The sequence below is a fragment of the Meleagris gallopavo genome, chromosome 2, assembly GCF_000146605.3.
Source record: "Meleagris gallopavo isolate NT-WF06-2002-E0010 breed Aviagen turkey brand Nicholas breeding stock chromosome 2, Turkey_5.1, whole genome shotgun sequence".
Taxonomy (NCBI): domain Eukaryota; kingdom Metazoa; phylum Chordata; class Aves; order Galliformes; family Phasianidae; genus Meleagris; species Meleagris gallopavo.
This window is the reverse complement of record NC_015012.2, coordinates 54,954,126-54,969,096: the sequence shown is the minus strand read 5'-3', so window position 1 is coordinate 54,969,096 and position 14,971 is coordinate 54,954,126.

Here is a 14,971-nt window from a genome sequence, read left to right as displayed (position 1 = left end):
AGAGGGGGAGGATCACCTCCCTCGACCTGCTGGACACGCTCTTCTTAATGCACCCCAGAATGCCATTGGCCTTTTTGGCCACGAGGGCACACTGCTGGCTCATGGCCAACCTGTCGTCCACCAGGACGCCCAGGTCCCTCTCTGCAGAGCTCCTCTCCAGCAGCTCATCCCCCAGCCTGTATTGGTGCATGCAACAAATGCTTCAGAGTCCTCCCTGCTTTCACTGGCCTACTAAGCTCCAGAAAGATTTCTAGAATTTTACTAGATTCTCAGATGATAATCAGTGCTGGAAAACACAGATAGAGCAGAGCAAATTCTTTTTTTTTTTTTTTTTTGAAGCTGTCCTAACTGACTTCTGATATAAAAATCTTGACTGAGTAAAGAAGAAAGAAAAGATATTTAGACAAGGACTATGGTGACCTGTATGGCTGAGGATATAAAAGCCACTGTAATAGATAAAAGCCCTTTATGTAATTTATGTAGGAACCTAATGACTGTGCAGACAGACCATGACTTAATTTCTTCAGTAACAGGTTGCCCAGAGAGGTTGTGGATGCCCCATCCCCAGAGGCGTTCAAGGCCAGGCTGGATGTGGCTCTGGAAAGCTTGGTACAGTGGTTGGAAACCTGCTCACAGCAGGGGAGTTGAAACTGGATGATCTTTGAGGTCCTTTTCCATGTATGATAAAAACATGGGGAAAAAAAAAGAAAGTCTTCTGTAATGGAGAAAGACCGAAATATACCTTCCACTCTTTCCTGATGAGAGAGATCATAATGTATGTCAGGTACTGCTGCATATTTCCCATTGATATTTTCAAGCCTAAGAATGTTGAATGGAAGTACATAATTCCTAGGATGAACAGCAGACATATCGAGAAAGTGTATTCATTCTTTTTATTAATTACTGAATTCTAGTTTGTTCTCTGCTCTTGGAATTTTGTTATTCTTTTGGATGTGTTCGTATTTTCTTAGAGAAAAGCATGTTTGTTTCCTCGATCCTGGGAACTATTTGTAGTGTCACATACAGAGGAGTAACCAATGATGCATAAACTAATTGCTTCTTTTATCCCGAAGAAGTCATCTTTAGATGGAATATAATTCTAAGTATTCTAATTCTGCTGCACTAGTTGGGAAACTCAAATTGTATAATCTTCAGTACTCCTCAGAAGCTCTGCGCAAATAATGAACATTTTATGGCTCATCAATAAATGGCTGCCAAAGACCTTGTGTAGAAAAGGATTTTGTCTGATCGGTTAATGTATGGATATGTGAAGAATTGTAGTGCTCTGAACATAATGCCTTTTACTGTCTGGACAACTGACATAATACTAGCTAGCACACTAGGAGAAATTCAAAACTGCACAGTTTACAGTTATTTTATTCTTAAGAAATTTTTATTATAGACTAGAATATATAGAATATATGTATCCAGAATGGCTCTGCAAGTATGTGGCTGTGTCTGGCTAAATCCTGTTTTATAAACGACTGATATAAAAGACTAGCTTTCTCATCATTAATAGCAAAGGTTAAATGTCTCCTTTAAGCTTTTTTATCCATGGAGATAACTTGCCAAGCCATTTTCAGCAGCCAGTGCCACGTGTTCAGATGTCAGTGCTGGGTTTATTGAGGATGCCCTCAGCTTCAAAGCAAAGTGGGGTCTTTGCATTCAGATAGAGCTTCCTTAACAGTATTGCCATTCTTATTTATAACAATGGAAATATCAAAATGGAGATGTCTGCAACTACTTTGCCGCAGATGTTTGCACGGTGTGGCAGAGAAGATGCACTTCGCATCCTTGCAAGCAGCAACACCAGCTGAGGTTAAAGCATTCAAGATCTGTAATATGTAATGGAGTGTATTGTTCCTCTTCCAAGAGGAGCTACTGGCTACTTTTTCTCTGGTTGATAGACAAGGCAAGTGCCACATATTTGAGTTATCTCTCTGCATCTGAGAGAGATGCTTGACTGAGCAAATTTAGGAAGTTTCCAGTATCCCACCTTAAATTCACAGACAGTAATAATGCTGCAAGAGATTATTTGATCCAAAAGAGTAAATCCAATCGATCCAATATTTGAGCTTCCTCCAAAAAATACTGATTAATAAAATATCTCTCTAAAGATGAGCATGATGAATTTAACAGTCATTGTCAAGATATAAAGGATTCTAACTTATGTCTCAGGATGTAGCCAGTATTTTTAAGAAATTAAAACTGTCAAATTTTAGCATAAAATACCATGTATAAGAGCTACTCATTATCAACTGATTAGTCCTTTACTCTAAGGAAAATAGTTATCAGAGTGGAAAAACAGATACTATAACACAGTAATGAAAAGTTTTTGCTTCTGTAAATCATCATCTTACTGGTTCATTTCTTAATTTTCTTATCTTGTTCTGCCTTGCAGAACTTAGTCATATAAGGAAATACAAACTAGAGAGGTCTTTGGAGACTGAAAACTCTTCTGAGTGTGGATACTGCTATTCAGGAATTCCAACTCCGGAGAATCGGATAGCTTGTTCCAAGATTTTCCCTTAGAGGGAAAGACTGAGCATCTTTGGTATCAGATTCAGAAGCTGTTGTTCTGGAACTGACCATTCAAGACAAGTGAGATAAAATATCTGCTTCTACAGAGATGTAAAGACAAGTGTATTTCCAACAGAGTCAGAAATATATCAACTTTCAAGACAGGTTTGTATTTCAAAAAGAAGGGGGAGAAAGGGGAAAAGGCTTTGTGGAGCACTGTTACCTTATTGAAAAGCTTCTTTGGAGCAATGCATTTGCGTTAAAGGTGTGGATCTATTGTCTTAAGGAATGTAAACCCAAACGTATTCAGATCTCTTCTTTCACAGTTCTCTCTTGCCTTAGTTATTTCAGTTATCTCTTTCAGCAATTGAAAATGCATGTTGACAATTGTAAATCTGTAAGTGATATTCTAGAAGGAAAGATAAAATTGTAAAAACACAGTACCATAAATGCACTGACTTGCCTCCAGTGTCCCATTTTCAACAACAAAAGGAAATAACTCTTAAAATGTACATAAAGCTCTCCTGCCATATTTTGCTGTTATACTTGATTCATTAGACACTTCCTTGCTGTAATCAAACCTGTGAGAAAACGGCCATAGAAAAAACGGTGAAAAATAAAAGCACATTTGCTTGTCCATTATTATTACTGTTAAACAGCACTGTGGGAGTTGTTTAGTCGTATTGAGTTTCCATAGTGTGTCTTACTCCTTCGTAAGCTAAGTTATTCTGTGTAAGGTACTAGAGACAGGATAACAATGTGAGAAACCAGAAAAGCAGCAATTATATATGGGCAGATATTTCAGGTAGGCCTCAATTTAGTGCAAATGTATATTCAATATTGACTGGAACAAAACCCTCATTGTGCCAACAAACGTGTAGGTATATTTGGGAGAGATCACCCAGAAAATATCTGCGTTGTAATAGGGCAAAAGGCCAGAATTCTTGATAGCATAACAACACTATTCTGAGCCAGAATCACTAGAGCACTGCCAAACCTCCACAATACTCAGCTTAGGAGTACCTAAGCTTATTTAGAATATAACAGCAGCAGCAGTAGAGTCTCCTAGGCAGGGAGCTGGTACATTTCTGTTATCTTGGCTCAGATTCTTATGAACAGTAGAGAGGTGAACTCAAATATTTTAAGTACTTCTGTCCCATCTAGCTTTGGAAATTGCACTTTGGAAATTGAAGATTGAAGTCTGATGAAATTATGGAAACAACTCAGCTAAAATGGTACTGTTGAGTAAACATCCATTCTGTCTGTGCTAGGGTTTTCCATACACTTCTGAAAGAGACATGGCGAAATTATATTATCAGGAGCTGGAACCTGAAGCAATTCAGGATTGGTTAGGAGCACAAATCTTTCTTTTCTTTTTCTTTTTCTTTCCCCTAGAAGTTATAGTTGCTGAAGTATCAGAAGTTCAGGATCCAGAGAGAGACTTTTTGTTTTTTGAGTCAGTAAGTGCATATATATAAATTGAAACTTTTGGCTCTTCGCTTTTTATTGTAGGAAGAACATCTGATTACCACAGGTGAAAAAAGTAAGAGATTAGAAAGCTTTTCTAATACTTTAATTTAGGATTAGTTTTCCTTGATTAGTTTTGATGTGTTCACTCTACATTAGCCTAGGTGATTGGTGGAAGAGAATGGAAGTGTTAAATGACCTTTGTTCAGTGCTATCAAAGGTCTTAATAGAGACTGTGTTGCAACTCTGCAATACATGCACTGTTTGTAGGGTATTGAGTCTCTCCTGATTATAGTAATGCTAGTTTTTTCTCTTTAGTTTGGGAAGGAAGCATTGTGAAGAGGTATGAAAATACTGCTGTTAGTTCAGTGATTTAGTTTCATCTTCACAGAAAGTAGTCTATAAACCACCTGAGTGGAAACAGGATCTAAATGCTGTTCCATATTTCTGGATGACACGACCAGAAGTTCAACAAACTCAGGTGAGTTTTCTTGTGAGAATGATGAGGGTGAAATTCTTTACCTGTGTATGGCTAGTTTTGCAATAGTGATAAAATCATTATGTTTTAAGAGATGTCTCAGTGGGAGAAGATTTGGTGTTTATGTACTTCTCGTAAGGTTGAGTGGTTTGTATAGATTAATGAGTTAAATTAAATTCTGTTATGTGTTGTTCTATCTTCCTCCAGCTTTTTCTTATCTCAGGTTTATTACTCAAACTGTGTGGGAAAATGGCTGAAGTAAGATGCTTTTTTTTTTTTTCTGTCAGGCTGCTGAAGGTACACCACTGGATGTGGTTATCTGAGACTTCTTTTGTGATGGAAAGTTGGTATGGGAAAACAAGGAGAAGGTTGTTGAATTGGGAGTCAGGAAAGGATTAAGGACTTCAGTAGGTGCTGTTTTTCTGTGTCACTGAGACCTAGTAGTCTGTAGCCTTTCTTGTACTGGGAAATCCTGAATTAGGTAATGAAGTGATTATCAGAGTTTCAATTTCAAGGAGCTCAGACCTCAGTTTTACAATAGGAAGCAGATGAAGATATGGAAAGAAGTATCTGTTAGACATTATGTTCTGATATTAAGTTCTAATTCTCTATGCTATTAGACAGTAAATAACTTTATGTTAATATCTAGTATTAAAGATCTGTTTTTCTTGGAAAATTATTTATGTCTGTCTCTCTGTATCTATGTATACATAGCATAAGAGCGTCTTGGTTGCTTACATAGCCTTGAAACTTTTGTCCCCTGAAGCCAAGTGAAGAAGTTTACCTAATTAGTAGAATTAAAACGTTGTGTTGTATGATCTCTGGAAGTTCAAACACTAAAATCTAACCTCTTTTATATGGAGGTTTCCGTGTGTGACTTTTTAAAATAGAGCTGGCCTATTTTGAAGGAAATGTTTGCACTCAAATAATTTGCTCATATTTAAAATAATACTACATTGGCGAACTAAGTAGTTGGCTGGTTTTTACAAACATTATGAGTATTGTGATCACTATTTAACCATTGTGAAGACTTAGAATAGATTCTGGGTAAGCATAGACCACATGTGTTTAATGACTCAATTTCTGCCTATAGAAAAATACAACAAATTAAATGTTTGTTAAAATACTTTTTGTTAAATTAAATATTTGTCAAATATTTAAAACTTTTTTTTTAACATCTGTTAATCTTGATGTGCTTTAACAGGAAGGTATGTTTTACTGCAGCTTTTACTATAAATCCTTTCTTCCTTTCTTTGTGATGTTGTGAATATCATTTTTCTGATCTTTATTTCTGCAACTGATTTGAGGAAGGGCCCAAGACCTTAGTTTCGATAGAACAAATTTTGTTCCGGGATATTAGTTGGTTATATCTTCAAGGCTGAGTGAATCATGGATCAGATTTAAGTGGCAAGGAAGAGGAAAAACATCTATAGTTGGTCCTATGATTTCACTTGGGAACAAAAAGAGATCAATAAGAATTCCAGCTAGGGAATGCTAGTCTGTGAAAGATGTGACCATGGTGCCGGTTATTTGATGGAAGGTGATAAGATTTTTCATTTTTAAGAAATTGCCCATAGGCTATTGTAATAAAAGCTCTTCTTTTAATAAGGAATTACTTGCCCAGTGTTCTGCAGTAGGTAACTCTAGTTAATCACACTTAAATCCTGCAGAGCTAAAGCCTTTCTTTCTTCCATGGGTTCAAGTTAGGAAAAATATCCTTCCTGAGGATTTAGAAGGTGAGCACTCACATACAGATTTATTGAAGCTATGACAGTTTTTACATTGAACAAAGAAATAGGAGTACTTTATTTTGCATTATTGAATTCTACTGACCTAATAGCTGCGTAGCTGGTGGTCCAGATGATGATCTAAAGCCTTCAGATGGAAAGCTAGACTAATTTTTTAAATCTTGATTTTTTTTTTCCATTGGTGAAGCGTGTTAGTGATGGAAGAGGAATAGGAATAAATGCTTCCTGTCAGTTTTCCAAACAATGGTATTTTCTTTCTTTTGGAAGTATAGAAGAACAACAGAAAATATTGATCTTATAGGCCTTATATTGATATTTGCTATCAAGGAAACTGGCTAAATTGGTCACTAAATCATCTTGTTGATAAAAGAAATAAGACGAGCTTTCTGAAGTGTGCGGTACTCTTAAGGAAAAAAAAAATCCCCGGTCTCTGAGGAGAAGCAGTGGAAATATGGGCAAGCATGACTGGAAAATGATCTTGAAGAACTATGCTTTTTTGTACTTGCATAGATTTGGAACAGTTTTGCTAAGCAGATAAATTTAGAATGTGGTCTGTGTTAAAATACAGAGTGCCATGCTTTGAGAGCTTATTTATGCTAGAACAGAAAATTAAGATGCTAAGTCTTCAGTATAAAGTGCTTCATTTGCTAGTCACTCACTCTAGTTGATTTCAGTTGATCTACATTAGTGTTAATCTTTTATGTCTACTTGTCAGATTGGGAAATTTCTGCTCTATGTATAATTGAAATGTTGCATTTTCTTGAGAACGTTCCGGTTACAGCTTCATATCATTTTGTGTGTCTGTAGAGTCAGTGTTCAACTTAAAAGATGTACTACATCTAAACATTTAATAATAGAAGGCTGTATTTTGGGGAAGTAAATGCCTATAGAGCCATTTAATGCTCCAGTGGTGCTTACAGTGGAGAATAAAAATTTGTGTGTTTTCTCATGCTTTTGGAGGCAAAGGATTTATAACAGTGTATGTTTTTTGTAGCTAAGTACCCTAGGTTGGAAATACCTAAGTCTCCAAATTAATACTTTATTCTTCCTATCTCTTATAGTTCTTCAGCTAAAATGCTTGGAAAATGATGACAATTAAAAACTACACTTCTTTGTGTGTGTATAGTTTTTGATCAGGCTTAGGATATATACACTCTACAGTATTTTTCATCCCATAATCATATACTTCAGTATTTATAATCTGACAATAATGAAAGATTAGCTGTAACTGAGAACCACTCATTTTACTGGTGATTCCATTCAAATGAAATGAAAAGCATCTACTCCTTTGTATTAGACCAAACTCAATAGCAGTGCAGCCACTTTCCCTAATGCTGTATTTGCAGCTTTGTTTTCTGTCTAATTGCTTCATTTTGTTCTTTACTACAATTATTATATTTTCTCATATTGAGAAATTGATTACATACAAATAGGAAAGCAGGTACTGCGTTCTCACTAATTTTTACCCCATTCTTTCTGAGTAAGAACAATTGAAGTCTTAACTGTCAGTGTTTTTGTGTGTGCTCTAGTGGGTAAAATTAGACAACCCTTGTGCTTCTTAAGGCTGGTCAGTGGTGCAAGAAATACCAAAGAACTTACACTCATTTGTTAGGAATCCAAGTTCTAGTTAATACATTGATATTTAAGCCCTTCTTGAAAATCTAGGGTTTATGATTTGAAATTTTTTTTTCTTTCTTCCTCTTTCAAGCCCTGTGTGTAATGGAAGGAGAGGACAAAGAGATCCTCATCCTCAAAGAGGTGGGTAGGAAAATCAGTAGAAGGGAGTCTCAGCTAAATGTGATGAATCAAGGAGGCCGCTATTCAAAAGATGGCCATAGCATTAAGAAGATGGCAGCAAGCAGTCAGCAGGAGGAGAGAGCAGGAACACAGTGCTGTGTGCTATAATGCTTGACATGAATTCTCTGCATTGTCTTGCTTCCACTTCCTCTTTTGTTAAGGAGCTGATGATGAGGGGCAAAAGAAAATCAGATCTCAGGACGAAAATGTAGTATGGTGTAGAAGTTTACATTCAAATCAATTGAAGTACAAAATGGAACAGAAGATGCTGAAGCTTTTGATGCTGAATTTTCCAAGTTATCTAAAACTCCATCCTGTCTCTGGAGTTCCAGCCTCACCTGTCTTTTGTGAGTGTTGAGATGACTTGTTAGTTGAGAAAATAAACAGGAAACATCAGAATTTGTATGAAAATGGATTTTACAAACTAGAAATACTTAACTTGATTGCATATGCTTGGATTCTGTGCTGTTCTTGCTGTTTCGTCTTGGAGACATGCTTGCAAAAGACTACCTGAATCAGATCTCTTGCAATCTACCTCTGCCATACATTCTGTAATCAGGACAGAAATTGCCTATTGGAGGAATCTAGATTAAGTACTGTGAAAATCTAGAGGGCTGGTCCACTTGACCACTGGGTTTGGGTTAGGTGGACACTGTGCAAAGGTATTTGCTCACCATATGTGTAGCCAAATCTTTGAAGTGCTGCGGAAGGGTACATAGAAGAATACCAGAACATCAACCATAAATTTTAACCCTTATTTGAGATATGTGGTCTTGATTTTTTTAGACATTGTGCTTTAAAAGCTTGCAACTACTAGTAATGTGATGTGTTTAAGACAAGAAAACCACAATCCGTGTCTGGATGATAATTATCACATGGATGTTGGTAGCTACCTATGTATTTTCTGGATTTTAGTAAATTATTGCAATAAAACCCAGAGCAACTGATCATCTCCTAATTATGTCAGCCTTGGCCTAGATGATACTGCTACCACTGGGACAAAACAAAATTCTGTAGCAGGACAATAACCAAGAAAACAACAAATGTTGTGCTTTGTCTTGATCCAGCCTTATTGTATGAATTCTAGTGTTTGAAGGTTGTCTTTGTCATAAACACTTATATACTTGATGCTCTGCTGGAACTTTAGGAAACTTTTATCTTGGTTCCTACTTGGTAATTAAAAAAAACCGAGTTCCCTTTAAGTCTTTTGCTGGTGTTAAAGTCAGGCTGCTGCCTGAATATGCAGGAATTATGTTCCAGTTTAGAAGAAGTTATTGCCAGTATTAGGCACCAGTTCCATCAGTTAAAAAACATGGAAAAACTATGAAGTTTCCTCAACAGCTCTGGCAACTACTTTAATAAGCCTTTTTACTGACTGAGAGTATATTATCTCTTGTCAACAGCAGGACTGTTTGCCAGCCCTTTGACTTCAGTGGGAGAATTTTGAGCTTTTGCAAAAGTTGAAGTTGAGCAGATGGACAGCATGCAAGAGGGCAGAATGACTTAAAGGGAACCCTTAGCTTGTAGACTGGTACAGAGAATAGAGTACAGGACTGAGAATGAAGGAAAATACTGTGATAACTGACAGCACAAAATGCACAAGACTTTTATACCTCCTTCCTAGTTCTTTATGCCAGATAAAGAATGTGAAAATTGAAAGACTGATACACAAGCTTTGCTATTCTTTCTTACTCAACTTATGCTTTACAGTTAGCCAACAGACAGACTTTCTGAATTTTTCCACCAAAGATATTGAGGCATGTCACTGTGACCCTGCAAAAGACATAGGGTTCCCTTCTGGTACAGTTGCACTTAGGATTTTCAAACCTCTGAGCAGAAAGTGCTTAATGCACTAGCAATGCAGAAACTGTCTTAGACTTCACACAGTGACCCTATAAAAGTGATTAATGCAAGAGGATAGTCTTCCCTCTCCAGAACTAGGAACAGAAAAGAAATTGAAGCAATGAAAAGGGAAAGAAAAAAATTAAACACACGAAGGCTTAAGAACTCATCTGCTTGTCTCCCTCCTCAAAGGCTTCTTGCTTTGTTGGAGGCTGAGGTATTGGCATTTGACCCACAGGGTTTTAAAGAAAAAACTCAGGACAGATTGTTCCCAAAGGATTTCTTTGATACTGCGGTCAAACAGTCATAAAAATTTTAGAGCTGTAGCTGGCAAAGGGAAAAATGTAAGCTGAAACAAGAGAAATTCTAATAGTAAAAAGGAATCTGATTCTTTCCCCTTAGGACAAGACTTGAAGACAAATTCAGAGGTCCTTGAAAAAAAACTCTGAAATGTCAACAGTGACATTATGAGAGAGAGAAGGGGAGAAATAAAATCCCAATCATCCACTGATTTTACTCAAACATGTTCTGCTGTTTAACTTATTAAACAGTAAATTATAAAAAGAAAAAAAAAGGGCATAACTGCCATTTTGTTAGATCTTTCCATAACAATAACTTCACCTTTGTTAATCTTCAGGAATTATGACGTTAGCAGTAGCCTTGGCAGTGGTGTATTTGCTCTATCTTCAGTGGTGCAGTTCCTGTTGCTCTAGAAAGCAAAGGTCCATTGGAAAATCCATTTGTTAATGAAAAAGAGAGCGAAGTATTGCATAACAATATAAGAATAGCTAGAAAATAATCTTTTCTTTCAGCTGTGTCATTCAGTGAATGATTACAGAGATACCAGGCAGATATTAATCCCAAGGGGACAGAGATTGAAAAATTCAGCCGCTTTACTTTTCCTCATTGTGTTATAGAAGGGTATTCCTGATGTGAAACTCTGTTGAGTTACCATGGAGTGTTCTTTGTAGTAGCAAAAGGTAAACACACTTTATGTGGGTTGCAATGGCCTGTGCCAGGATTAATGTGCTTCCTTATAACCTGGAGGATGTGGAAGGGAAATTTCTATTACAGAAATGATTGCCATCGGTATAGCCAGTATTGTACCTCATGTCTTTAAAAAACTTGTGCATTTCTAGAAAATATGGTTTTAGTCAAGACAAAATAGTTATGCCAAGAAAACACTGATAATACATTTCAGGAGGCTGTCTGAGATTCAGTTACTATTCTGGTCTCGGTCCCAACAGGGATATTAATGAAGTGTTGGCATCTTGCAGTGTCTAAGAGCTCATTTGAGATGGATGCACTTGTGCAGGCAAAAACCTAGAAATTGTAATCAAAGACTTATCTTTTGAATGTAGCAGCTATGGAAACAATACTGATATTTTTTCTGAAAGAAATGCAAAGTTAGATATTGAAAGAGAGCTGGAATATTAAATTCTCTTCCACAGACCTTCAACAGGGATCAAAAAAGGTTAGAAAGGTAAGGGAAGTAGTGAGTTTCAGAAGAGGACTTAAGGGATATAATGTTTTGGAGACTTCTGTCAGCTGGTATTTAGCTGGTACATCACCTAAACTAAGGGCATGAGTATGATCCACTTCTCCCCATCATGTTCTGATCAGTATTTATTTTTAGGGAGACAGGCAGTGATTCTTTAATACTCTTGTGAAATCTGGCCTTTACTACTGCTAATCTTGCTAGAATGCATTGACTAGGATTTGTGTGTAGACAGTTAACTACTGTCTGGATCCTTCAGAACAGCACAGAAGAATTCTCCAGTGAAAAATCAATCCTCTAAGGAACATTCAGTATGTAATGATTGATAGGATTTTTGCAACTTCATTATTTTTTGTGTTATTTTTTATGTTTGTGTGTGATTTCATTCATGTTTTCATATCTGTGGTTTTATTTTTCTTCAGTTTTAAGATTTATTTTCTATGGATGCCTTTTGATAAATCTCAAAATTCAAGAGGCCTGCTGTACTTCACGTTAATATGCACTCTTTGATTCACAGAAACTGGTAGTTTGTACAATTTGATAAATTGTTATCTATCTTCTTTTAATTGCAAGTTCGTGAGTCTTTCTGATTTGTCTTTTATAACTGTTTGACCATGGTGGAACAGAAGGCAGAGAAAACGTACAAGACTATGCTAGAGAAATTGAATTTGAGATTAGAATTTGGAACTGATCTATGAGTTGGAGTGTATGTTGCTTAGGCATTAGATTAAGAAGTAGTTATGCAATGACACAGCATGGTTCCTGTTCAATGGTTATTTTAGTGTAGTGCAAACTGTAGGTAAATTATACTAGCTTAGGGAGAAATAAGTTTTACTACTTCACCCGTGCAGGCATAAACATGCACTGAGAAATACTTACCATTTATACTCTTCTGGCTTTTACATGAACACTGAAAAATGCTTGCAAGCAGCCTGACTTTGAGGAAAAATGTTTTTTTTTTATTATTTCTGAAGTTATAAAATGGCAAATACTGTTATGCTACTTCAGTCACTAACTATTCAAGGTCACAACTTTGCACACATAGTTTTGGTCTGAAGTGGAGTTGCACATTTTGAGCCTTATGAAACTCTGAAGATGCACTGACGGTACTTTGTGTTAACAGTATAAATATGGGTGTCCTCATTTTGGTTATTACTACTGTTGAGAGTTCAGATAAAGAAAAAGTCATTCTGCTGTGCATCAAAACCCTGAGTTGTCGTGTGTATTCATTTCAACTTATGAACAAGGATAAAATGCCTCTAATTGGAATCTGTAGAGGCAAAGCACCTGCTTTCTACTTGTCATCTTCTTCTCTAGTGGAATTGGATAGGTCTGACTACAGCTAAATGAAAAGCAAGGTTTTTGTCTGTGGGAGATCTTGGTCATATATTTTGGAAAATGAGCAATAGCTCAAGACAAGCTTCATTTATGAGAGAGTTGTCAGTATTTTTAAAGCTGATCAGTAGCTTTATCTGCAGTAACATTTCAGATCAAGTGAACAATGTGTGTTTTTTTGTGTATTTTTTTTTTTTTAAGAGATTTGGGGATTGTAAGAAGAAGGATACTTTTGTTAACATGGTGCAAACTTCCTTTTAGGTGAAGCAGACTTAGCAGATGTGTGCTGTTGTTATAACTAATGTACCCTGATGGCTAATGGACACCTGCCTACTCCATGGGTCCTCTCTGTAGCTACGAAAGATCCTCTGACATCAAATGTTTCATTGTATAAATCTGCCTTTATTGGACTGCAGTATTTGCTAATGTAGTGAATTATGCTGTCACCAGAATTCGGCTCTCCAAGACTTGAAAAAAAAAATTGGGTATTGATAAATTCTGAATTCTAATATATAAAAATGTTTTGGGATACATTTTGATCTATTTAGTAGATGCCTACTTTAGGATGCAATCAATCCCTACAGAGATTGCAATTCAGTGATTCTGTGACTGCTGTTTCTCTCCTCTGACCTCAAAACAAAACCCCAGTATCTAGGGTGTGCAAGCTCCTTAATAGTAGAGTAAAAGGTAGCTGTTCTAAAGTTTTGCTTTGGGTTTATAAACTTTCCATATTGTTTCTACAGGGACAAACAGTTAAGGGCTACCATGAGTGGAATTAAAAATCAGTGCTTACAATATAAGACAGAAATCCTATAAATACATACTTAGTTTGGTATTTTATTGTCTGGTTTAAGTGTTTTACACTTGTTAATAAAAGTATAATTTTCCCAATTTATTTGAACTGAATATCCATAAACGTTGTGTATCCATTTATGACATAAATTGTGATATGGCAACTAAAAGTTTTTAGAATTCTTAGTTGTAGGTATGATTATATGGACTATTCTTAATCCAAACCCCTAATTTGATGCTCATAAACTTTCATAATGTTTTGTCTTTCTCACTGTCTTCTTTCCGTTATCTTTCCTGCCTGAAGAGGGTTCTGGTGGTGTTTTATTGCAGAACTCCAGCAACAGGAACAGTCTGACCATTTTTTGAGTGTACAAAAGCAGGAGAAGTCTTTCCCTTCCAGTAGCTTATTAGTTCTGTGTTAAAAGCACTACACTAGCCAGCAAGGTTGGAGATGAAAACAGAAATAACCCCTACTGTGGAAAAGCTCGTTTTCAGTGTTCTGGGTGTTGTGGTTTAACCTGGTAGACAGCTCAACTTGTTCCCCCTTCCCCTCCCCACTGAGCTGGGGGAAGGAGTAGCAGATAAAAAGTTAAAACTTGTGGATTGAGCTAGAGTGATGCACAATATAATTGCTCATCACCCACCAATGGATGCCTGGTCAGTCTTCAATCAGAGGCAGCCACCCCACCCCAGCCAACTCCCTACAGTTTTATAGCTCAGAAAGGCACCATATGGCACAGGACATCCCTCTGACTAGTTTGGATCATCTGTACTGGTTCTGTCCACTCCCATCTCCTTGTGCATCCTCAGCTCCCACTGCTAGCAATACAGTACAAGAAACTGAAATGTCCTTAGCTCTGTACAGCAATGCTCAGCAACAACTAGAATGTCTCTATGTTAACAGCACTGTATTGTATTAAATACAAAACACAGTACTATACCAGTCACTCTGAAGAAAATTAATTCTATCGAGCTGAAACAAGGATGTTAGTAGAAATTAATTTCAGTTAGAGCAAATCAGGAGGAAACTGCAGAAATGTACACATTAAGTTTCTTGTATTTTACATAACCATTTTAATGTGACTTTCATCACAAAACTCAAATATCTATGGGTAATAAGTAAGAACTTTGCGATAGAATGACTATCAGTTCTGTATCCCAACACAGTGCACTCAGATAGTGAGCAACAACTTTTTACATTGTGTTTATGTGGATTCTTATTTTAGCCATGTGAGATGACCATTTTCAGAGCATTGTAAAAGGGTAAAATATTATGCCTTACATCATAACTAATTTTTATAAGTTTATATGTAGCTCTTTGACCTAGAAAAGAAGCTTTATTTAATTTTTGCAGTTTTCAAATCTAGTGTTGTGTTTTTTCACTGGAAGAATATTACAGCCTTTCACTGGTAGTGCAGTATCTCTAAATCTTCTCAAATAGTATGTAAAGCTGGTGGTAACAGGCTTTAGAAGTTTCTTCATACTTTATGTGAA